This window comes from Capsella rubella, unplaced genomic scaffold, assembly GCF_000375325.1.
Source record: "Capsella rubella cultivar Monte Gargano unplaced genomic scaffold, Caprub1_0 scaffold_3, whole genome shotgun sequence".
Taxonomy (NCBI): domain Eukaryota; kingdom Viridiplantae; phylum Streptophyta; class Magnoliopsida; order Brassicales; family Brassicaceae; genus Capsella; species Capsella rubella.
In genome coordinates, this window is record NW_006238921.1 from 8,641,252 (window position 1) to 8,652,770 (window position 11,519).

Here is an 11,519-nt window from a genome sequence, read left to right on the forward strand (position 1 = left end):
TATCTCTTATAATAAACTCTCTCCCATATATAATTCATATATCTGTTCTTATAGCTTAGAAACAGAACCTAAGAATTTTAGCCAGGCCATGAAGTCAGAAAAATGGACAAAGGCTGCAAATGAAGAACTCCAAGCTTTAGAACAGAATCACACTTGGGATGTTGAGTCTTTACCAGATGGAAAGAATGTAGTAGGCTGTAAATGGGTATTTACTATCAAGTATAACCCTGATGGTACTGTGGAAAGGTACAAAGCTAGGTTAGTAGCACAGGGGTTTACTCAACAAGAAGGGCTGGATTTTCTAGACACTTTTTCACCTGTTGCTAAACTAACCAGTGTGAGATATATTCTTGCTCTTGCTGCTTCAAAAGGATGGAGTCTCACACAGATGGATGTTTCAAATGCTTTCTTACATGGAGATTTGGATGAAGAAATCTACATGAGCTTACCACAAGGATACACACCCAAACACAATGCTTTGCCTTCTAATCCGGTATGTCGTTTACGAAAATCTCTATATGGATTGAAGCAAGCATCACGCCAATGGTATAAACGTTTCTCATCAGTTCTATTGGGTGCAAATTACACACAATCGCATGCTGACAATACTCTGTTTGTCAAGATCGTTCCTGGTGCTTTCATTGCAGTTTTAGTATACGTTGATGACATTATGATAGCGAGTGATAATGAGACTGCAGTGGAGAGTTTGAAGACTTTGTTGCGATCAGAATTCAAGATAAAGGATTTAGGTCCAGCTCGTTTCTTTCTTGGTTTGGAAATAGCACGATCAAATGCAGGAATCTCAGTGTGTCAACGAAAATATACACAGAACTTGCTGGAAGATACTGGTCTGTTGGGATGCAAGCCTAGTTCGATACCAATGGATCCAAATTTGCATTTGACTAAAGAAATGGGAACTTTATTGTCTAATCCAAAGACTTACAGAGAGCTGGTAGGAAGGATGCTATATTTGACTAATACAAGACCTGACATCACCTTTGCTGTTCATCAACTTAGTCAGTTCATCTCTGCACCTACTGACATACACTTACAAGCTGCATATAAGGTTCTTCGATATCTAAAAGGTAATCCAGGACTTGGCTTGATGTTCTCTGCTAATTCTGAGATTTGTATCAATGGTTTTGCTGATGCGGATTGGGCAAATTGCAAAGATACAAGGAGATCTGTTTCTGGTTATTGCATGTATCTTGGCACTTCACTCATTTCATGGAAGTCTAAGAAACAACAAGTTGCGAGTAGGAGCAGCACAGAATCAGAATATAGGAGTCTTGCTAATGCTACTTGTGAGATTATTTGGCTTCAACAACTCCTCAGAGATCTACACATTACTCCTGTTTGTTCAGCCAAATTGTTTTGTGACAACAAGTCAGCTCTTCATATAGCAATGAATCCAGTTTTCCATGAGAGGACTAAACACATAGAGATTGATTGCCATATTGTTCGTGATCAGATAAAAGCGGGGAAACTGAAGACATTACATGTTTCTTCAGGAAATCAACATGCAGACATACTCACCAAGCCTTTACACCCAGGTCCATTTTTCAACATCCTTCAACAAATGTCATTATCAAGTCTATATCTTCCAACAGCATATGTTCTGAAGATAAAGACTTGAGGGGAGGATATTAGATTACTTGGTTTGTGTTTAACCGGTTATTGACTCTGGTTTAAATGTCTGGTTTAATGTTGTAAAGTTTAATTAGCATATATAAGCTAATTAGACTGAGATTAGTCGTTAAGCTTTTGTAACAAACTTTTATACTTTTGATAATAAAGCTTCGCTTCTCTCTTTTTCTCCGATCATCTCCGATCTTCTTTTGCTCCGATGTATCGGTTTTAATAAAAAATAGTAGTATTTTAAATCAGTCCATTATACGTATAGTCCCTATATATACTATGATCCATGATGTAATATTACGTGTAATATGTATTTTTTAAAATTTAATTATATATATGAATAATTAAATTCTAATATAATAATAATAAATTGTAATATAATAACCAACTTCTTATATTTAAATGTCATTTAGCACTTTGGTTTGAGTTTCAATAATAAATAATTTTTTATGTACTAAAATAAATTATCTTCTCTCTTTTTTCATATTAAATATTCTTGTAAGTATTTAAACACAAAAGCAACACATAAACGGATTAAATACCAAAAGTTTATGTTTGTATTGGCTATTGCATTTTATTTTCTTATATATTTGAAAACTAATAGTTGTGGATTTCTTTGGAAGTAAACACATTGTAAGAACATATAAAAATTGACAAACACAAAAACGAACAGAAAAATAAAAAAATTAACACCAAAAAAAATCGATCGAGACCATTAGTGATCATCAGATGTATCAAATTAGTAACCGAATTCTATTATCAAATATAGAGATGTTAATATGGGTATGAAACCTCCATTTAGTAAATGGGTATATTATATTAAAACGAGTCCATTTAAATCCATTTATCGGATATAGTTAAAATGAGTTTAAATGGGGTACTCCAATTAGATCCATTTGAGTCAAACATTAACCAAAGCATACTTGAAGAACTAATGTGGTTAAACATGATTTTGTAAACAACAACATCACTAGAGAAAAAAAGATTAGTGAAATAGAGAAATCATGGAGAAAGAAAAAGAAGTTTACTTGGACATAAGAATATTACGATGTTAATTTGAAAAAAAAACGAAAATGAAAAAAAATTTATTAAGAGGTTTATAATTAGGAAAATAAAGCAAAAATGTTTAGGAAATTTTCCTAATTTATCAATATGTATACTTCAAAATTTTAAAAACCACGCACAAGGGTCTTATTAGCGTCTTTGAGAACCATGCATGGAGAAAACTATACATGTGAGATATCAGAAGCTTGTACCATTTATGCAGGTGTTCTCGAAGATTTATCTTTGTTGTATGAATTTTGGTTCGTATAGTCGGTGTTAATTAGACGGTAGACATCTAATAGAACATTATATATATCATCTAGTATTTGGTTGAGTTTAGTTCATGCATCTAATAGAACATTATAGAACCGCAGATTAAGAGGGTTGTTAGTGATTGGTTTATGTGTTTGCTAAGTTTATTTGAAAGCTAGCTCTAGTTGATTTGCTTCTAAACCTAGTTACGAAGCTTTGACGACTTTAAAATTTCGATTTACAAAGATTCATCATGTAGATTTATCAGCACAAAGACACATATCACTACTAACACACGTTACTAATTAATTAGCATACTCTGATTAAAATGAAAACAAAATGGTTACACGAAACGATTAATACAATTTTCTTTTTTAAAATGATGACCCTTGGAGTTTCGCTTAGGATGGCAATTGTTTCCGATCATGCATACATCACCACTTTAGTGGTAATGCCAAATATAAATTACGTTAAAAAAATGAGAAGAGTTTCTTTTGTTTCTCTTTTTCCCTAAACACAAGGCATCTTGCTTTGTATATGGTATCAACTGAAGAGAATATTCCATAGATGGCATCAATTGGCCTTGACCCTTTGAAGCTTGAATCCATAAACCCCAAATGTAATGAAAATTTTTTTCTAGAATCAAGTAAATTAAATGTCCTTGTGATGATCCAGAATTTTGGATTAGTTCTGTATCTTATCACAAGTTTTTTTCTTTCTTTTTTTTCCGCCTTTTTGTCATTCAAATCGTATTAAGAAAAATTCGTGTGCCAATACATTTTAGTAGTATATATAAGTTGTGAAAATCAATTATTGTAATTCATTCAACATCCAACATCTCTATATGAAGATATTAGTATACACGATGACCCGTTTTCAAAATGCCATGTTCTTATTACAAACCAAGATTGTAGTCTTGAGGATGTGAGCCTACACAACTTTCTTATCCCACCATTTGTGTTTGGTTACGATACCACTTCGTAATGTTTCTATATCTATTAATTTTCTCACATCTTCCAGCCCACTATCAGCTCATAAGTCTTATCCTCATCTAATTTTTTGAAAAGTAAAAATTAAAGAATTATTTGTTTGGTTATGTCGATCAAATATACTTTGTTTTTCTGTGGTTTTTTTTTACTCGTATATATTGGCAGTCATTTTCTAATAATATAATACTAACTCTGTTTTTTTATTTTATAAACCTGCAACAAAGGCTCTGAATAGTAACCATATCGCATTACAAAACTGCACCGTAACAGTGTCAAAATATCAGCATATACATATATATATATATATATATATGTATTATTTTGTTACTATTTGAACCACGCTGCACTTCTTACGCAGTGAAAAGCACAATTACTATTCAGAACCAAAATATCCATTTCAAAAAAATTGTGTGACAAAGAAATAGCGACTAGCGCCAAACCAGAGGTTACATTTTAATTTCTGAAAATAGTGGTATGAGTTGATAACTCATTTAAGTAAGTGGTTGAATAGTAATTTATATGATAAAACTGAATGTTGACAGATAATATTGTAAGAGTATTGTGACAATTATGAAATGATATTATTCCCACTATGGGTTATATTCATATGATTCGAAAATAGTATTCATAGAACAATGATATATCTATGTACATAGATTCACTTTTAATCTATGATTGAGAATTGAGATGGTATATTCATAAATTGAACTATATATATATATATATATATATATAGCGTCATAGGCGCATAAAATTCTCCTCTCATTATTGCAAATCCAAGTAGTGTTAATTGGTTGCTCATCTTCCATGAGCCACAGCTTGCCCAACTTCTACGGTTTCCCATCATTAACAAATAAATGAACTATATATATGTATATATTTTAATGTATGAATGAATTTATAAGAATGATAAAAAACATGTACAGTAATTGTTAGTAAAAATTATTTTTAATGATTGTGTTTTTCTCTTTGATCAAATTTGGAAAATGCTCCAATTCATTCTCAAATAGGTTTTTCAAGCCACAATATATTCCATATGGCATGAGAGAAATCAACGACGTACGACATCGAATCAGCTTTGCAAACGACGCATATGATAAAATAATCAAACTAAACATATGATAAAATAATATTTTCTGTCTGATATAAGAAATTTTCTAGTTTTTAATTCAGAATTTTTGTTGAAGTACACGAATGATATTTCAGTCCGATCTGTGATGGGACTGGTAACTTTAACAAGATTTGCTAATGGAAGTTCATACTTATTGATTCAACTAACCAACCACACAAATTGAGGTAAACCGCACTAATGTAACTTTATCGATCTCTCACGTAAAAAAATTCTAGTACGTACGTGTCGCATTGTTTTTGGGTTCAAGATTATGTGGAAACTTGACTTAAGCTAAGATATCCAATTTGCAAATAACAGCCCCATGGTATAAAAGATATTTATATACACGTTATATCTTAATATACTACTTAAGGCTCGGTAATTTGGGTCTAATTAAACTTTGATAATTGCAAATAGCTTTGAAAAGACTAAAAGGGAAAGAAAAAAAAAGTCGTGTGATCAACACTAAGTAAGAAATCTATTCAATCACTTAGGAACAAAGCAGCCACGGAAGCATTATAAGATTTAAATCATTAAAATGAAAAATTGGGATCAACGTGGATTAATAAATAATATATTGACATAATTAGTAGATTAATTAGGCGAGTTGATAAGTTTTTATATTATTAAGTTCTCATCAAGGGGCGTTAATGCTGTGCCACATATATGATTCATATACTGTGCTCTCTACATGATCAGTTCTTTAAACATCCCAAGAAATTTAGTTATATAGTTTTTTTGAGAAAAATCTAATATTATTAGTTTTTGTCTTTACATACAGTATACGATCCACTCCAAAAGTACACTTTGTATTTGCCAGTCCTGGGAATATCATCCGAACAAAAACACTAAACCGAACGGAACCGACATTTTCAGTTTTTGGTTCGGTTTCAGAACAAATTTGGTCGGAAGAAATCTAATATGCAATTAGTTACAGCTGGTTTGGGTCGGTTTGGTTTTCCCTAACCGATCGGTTACGCAAATTTAACCGAATTATCCAAATTTTTAAATCTTTCATATCACATGTCATGAAGTGTAGAAGTACGAATAAATCTTAGATATAAGATATAATTAGGTTTCTATCGTCCCAACACTGATATTCACTACCTTGGCTTAACTAGGTAAGTAATATGCATTGATCCAGAAATATATCAGTATTAGTTTAGCAGTACCTAGTGCAAAGATTAACGAATAAATCTGGATCAATGCATATGCTTGCATGCATGTGATGAACGAAACGAATTGTTAATTAACTTTTGAAATCTCAACATATGACTTGGCTATGCATTACAAAAGTGGTGATTCCTTTTGATGCTCTTATAGAATATGAGCTTTTCTTTGTTTACGATCAGATCCAGTTTGCTTTTGGAATCTCGAATCCCTCAGTTAGCCAGTATATATAAATAAAAATAATAAACTCATATCATATTGCTAATGTGCGTTATGCATTAAAAAGTTCACAATTTTTTTTAAAAATCCGAAAAAAATAAAAGAGGTATTGTGGTTTAGTTGTCGTCCACAGTATCGTAGAGGAACACAGTGATATAGTGCATCTAGTGATTTTTTTTTGGTGATAGAAAAAAAAAAGTTAACAAAGCCAATTTGGGGAAAACATATAAAAAGGGTATTTGTACTCTTTCGCTTTATATTCTTCTTATATTATCAAATCGCATTAATGTGTTTTTAAATGACGTTGGAACAGTCCACTCCATGATTTTTATTTATATATGTATGTTTAATTTTAGTCCACTAGATGTTTTTTTTTTTTAAATCCTAAATCCGAATCACCAATATTCCTAGTGGATTTGTAGGTACAGTACTCTGAGAATCTTGCATCTCAGCTTCGATCGATTCAGACACATATAGAGTATAATAAATAGTAGCAAAGTTAATTATCTAAGAATAACAAAGGTAAAAGTTTAACGAGTTTCTCTAATGTTGTTAGTATGTGTTAATGTGTATATCAATGATGATCATACTATACCAATTCAACAAACTGTTCTCACTTTTGAATGATCGAATATACCGACTTGTAACACATTTTTAGATAATTATTTTGGAAGTATAGTTTGTTTTCAACTAATAAAATAAGAATTACATACAAACATAACGTGAAAACTTCGTCCCTTTAACATAATCTAACATAATTTAATTGATTAACAATAATCAAATCAATGAAAATCTAACTATAAAGCGAAAACATAGTTGGCCAATCCATGTATTTAATTTGTTAGATAGTTAAAATAGAATTTTAAAAATTTACAAGTGAAACAAATAAATATAGTTTTCACAAGTGCCAAGCACTTTTTCGGATGTGATTATTCAGAATAGAACAAAATTAAGTAAATCCTTGAAAAAAAATGAAGAAGTGGAGTAAACCACATACAAAGTGAAAATAGCCACCAAATGTGTTCATACACATTTGCAATCGATTCCCCAAAGTTATACTCTCAAGAAAGAAAAATAAAGGCATTCATAGTATTGTCAGAAACTCAAAAGCAGCAGACAAGTATTTCCAACTATTTCTCTTCCGATGCCAAAGTGAATATTATATATTTTGGTATTAAAAACTCATCACTATATTTGCATTTCCCACCACTCCCCTTGTCCCATTATATATTTTATTGCTAAACAAAAATTCTAGAAAATTATTACATATAGAGGTATAAACGTGTGATTAGTTATCATGTAGTTCTATATTTTTCTAAGATAACACATAATAAACAATTTGTTTTTCTTTTAAATGTATTTAACATTCAATATAAACTAGAAAAATTGAGAAGTTTTATCAACCAATCTTTTTCTCTTTTTATGAACTCTGGCAGACAACCAAACTTCCACGAAGAGCTGACACGATTCGTTGCAACTCTTAGCTTATATTAATAAAATCAGTCTCCACAATCTTTAGTTGTCTAAATTTATACAAGTGGTCTACATATAGATTTTGCAATTTCATTTCCGTACGAGATGTATTAATAAAAATATATTAAGGGATATCTTAAATTAATAACACACATACATTATAATATTATACGCACTAATTATATAGGATGTCAAGAAAAAAAAAAAAAAAAAGATCATGTCAACGACTTGGGTGGCTATTATAACGAGCTTTTACCTCTTGTGCTTATTACTATATATATATCCTAACTTAGAATCAGTAACTAAAATATATACAGTGCTAAAAACTTTCATTAATGTTCGTAAAATATATGAACGTGAAAAATATAAACCAGTGACCGTTAAATTAAGTAGAATTATAACTAGCAATTAGCGACTTAATGACATAGATTTGAGTTCTACCAATCCCAAATATTTGAGTCAGTGGTCAACTAAGTGTGACATTGTGCCTTTTCAAATTCATGGAACCATTTGACAAAGTATTTGCATAAAAGAAAAAAAAATTGACAATCTTGATAGCATGCCTTTTATGTGAAGTAATGAATATTAAAAATGAAAAGTGGTAATTACTGATATGTTTTTCATCTCTCTCTAGCTGAAATGGGCAGTCATAATAATGTAATTTCAAAACTGAGTCACAAATCCACTATTACATTTACGTACCTTCATCTTTTATTTCTTTATTAATCTTTTTTTTCATCGTAAGCTTATAATATCTTTGTACCCGAGGTTGACCATTAACATAGGGATATTTTATAAATAATTAAATTTGACAAGTAGAGTTTAAAGTTACCATTTATAACCTAATCGTTATCCGAAATGATGATCCAAACACGTATCGAAACTTTTAGAGGCTTTGAATAATCAAATATGTAATAATAAAAGATCTAACAAATTACATTTTTGTATCGAGCAAAGTCTAGCTCACTTAATGCGTTACTACTAGATCAAATATCTCTCGATGGATATAGCTTAATGCTAATATTGTATAACCGAAATGGGAAAACGAAATAAACAACTGATAAAAGTAAGTATGAGTAAAAAAAATGCATGGAATGGATCGGAGGCTGATGGCTTTCCTCATTGCACAAGTGATTCAATGTTCATAGCATATGAAAAATGTTCGTATATAAAATAAATTAAATTATCATAAAAGCATGAAAGATTTGTATTAAATTTAGAAAAGCCGCCAAGAAGGAAAAAAAAAAAAGTTATTTGTTTTTTGTAAGAAATTAAATAGAAAATGTAAAGTGTCTTTGACAAAAGATATTTGGTTCGATTCGACACATAAATATACTCCTAGTAGCTAAATTAAACGAAAGAGTTTATAGTCTAATCAAAAGAAGTGCATATTCATATTAACATTCAAACACATTTAGTTATGGCAGAATTATAAATCAAGGCTAAAAATGCACAAACATGTCTTATATTAAGGAGTTAATATGATGACGTCTCCGTCAATGGCTACTAATTTCGTTTTTTCCATATTTGGATGAACAATGTATGACGGTGATGATAACAATGATCATATTCATGAACACACCATGGTGGTGGAGATTTTATGTGGTAGCGATGAATCATATGATGAATATGATCCCATCATCAACAGTTCATGATACTTTACATATAAATTAAAAAACAAAACAATGTGAATGTTCTAAGTCATATGTATTGGCCAATGCAATCATAGGGATGAAAAAAATAAACAATTTGAAAAGTAAGATCAACGAAGATGATTGGTCACTTAGAGATGATTATGAAAAATGCTTTAATAGAATTGTGTAGTGGTGATAAATTGAGTGAGTAGTGGACCTTTCTTATGTAATGGGCTCTAAGTCGTATCTTCTTCATATTACATACTAAAATGTTGCCCACGCGATTCGTGGGTTATATATGAAATATTAATTAAAAATTATATTAAGTTATATATGGTGTATAAGCATTAATATATGTCTTGAAAATAATTTTAAAACAAAATAATATGTTTATATTCATTTATATGTTTATTACAAAATAATATTAATTTTTATGTTTAAAAAAAATAATTAACACACAAACAAAATCAAACGCGAACGCAAAATTAGTATCTAACATATTTTGTGTACATTGTAAACACTACAAATATACCAAAAGTATATTTGGAAAATATAAAACTGAATGAGATCTAACAAAGTAATACAAAATTAGCACATACACAATATAGTATGCAACTGTAAATTTGATGACCAATTTTTTTTGTAATAAACATATATGAAACATAGGATATATTGTTTTAAACCTTATTTAGAAAAACATTTTCAATTTTGATTATAAAAGCATTTAAACTATAGTTATGTAAAAACAAAAAAGAGAGGTCATAAGCCAAATAAACATAAGAAAATTACATGAGAAGACGAACTTTGATTTTTTTTAAAATTCTATTTGATTGTAAAAGAAGCTGACATAGGAGGTAGATGAGAATATATATATTTAGACTTTTTTAATGTAGCATTAGTTTATTTTTAAAATTACTATTAATTTTTTTTAACACGAACATGCATGAAGATTTACATTACTATAAAAGCTAAATAAATGAATCCAAACTAAAATAGCATAACATGTATACAACAAAACTAACAAAGAAGATGAACAACGACATCTATCTATTATATGTACATGAAAACAATTCTGAACTGCTTATAACAAATCAATATTATGTTTGGTCTCTCTAGGAAAAAATAACTAAGGGTAGGTATTTGTATTGTTATGTAAAGAAAAGTTATTAATTATTTATAACAAATGAGGTTAAGTTACTGAGAGTGTACATTGAGGTATTATATTCTTGTGTAACTCATATATTATTTATCATAATTTAATATGATTTTAGTTGTGAACATTAACAAAGAATATGAAAGACGATATCTATGTATTATATGTACATGCCAACAATACTGAACTACTTTTGACAAATTGATTTTATGTTCGGTCTCTCTAGGAAAAATAACTTGGGTAGGTATTTGTATTATTATGAATATTAAAATTATTATTTATTTCTAGCAGGTTAAGTTACTAAGAGTGTAGAGTGGAGTATGATATTATTATGTAATTAATACGTTATTAATTATCATAATTTAATAGGATTTTAGTGGATTTAGTTTAATTAATAAATTAAATAATATTTAACTTTAAAAAAATGTATGATCTTTAATTGAAAAAATTTAAATTTAACTTTTAAAAAATGTATGATCTTTAATAGAAAAAATAAGGACCAATTTTTTGTAAGCAACTATGTATATATATATATTATATATATATTTGTAACACTTTGATTGCAAATTTTAAATAAAGTAAATATTATAATTTTTATATAATAGTCTATTTGATCACAAAATACTAAATATAATGATACATATATTGAAATGAATTAGAAAAACTATTTGAGATTTAAAAAAAAACATTATTTGATAAATGTTTTAAATCAAAACTGTTATTTTACATATGTGTTATATCATATTTTCTTGATTCATATGTATAAAAATATAAGTATAATAACACGTTAGAAAAAAAATTGAAGCTTTATAAGATATATACCATATTTTCTAAAA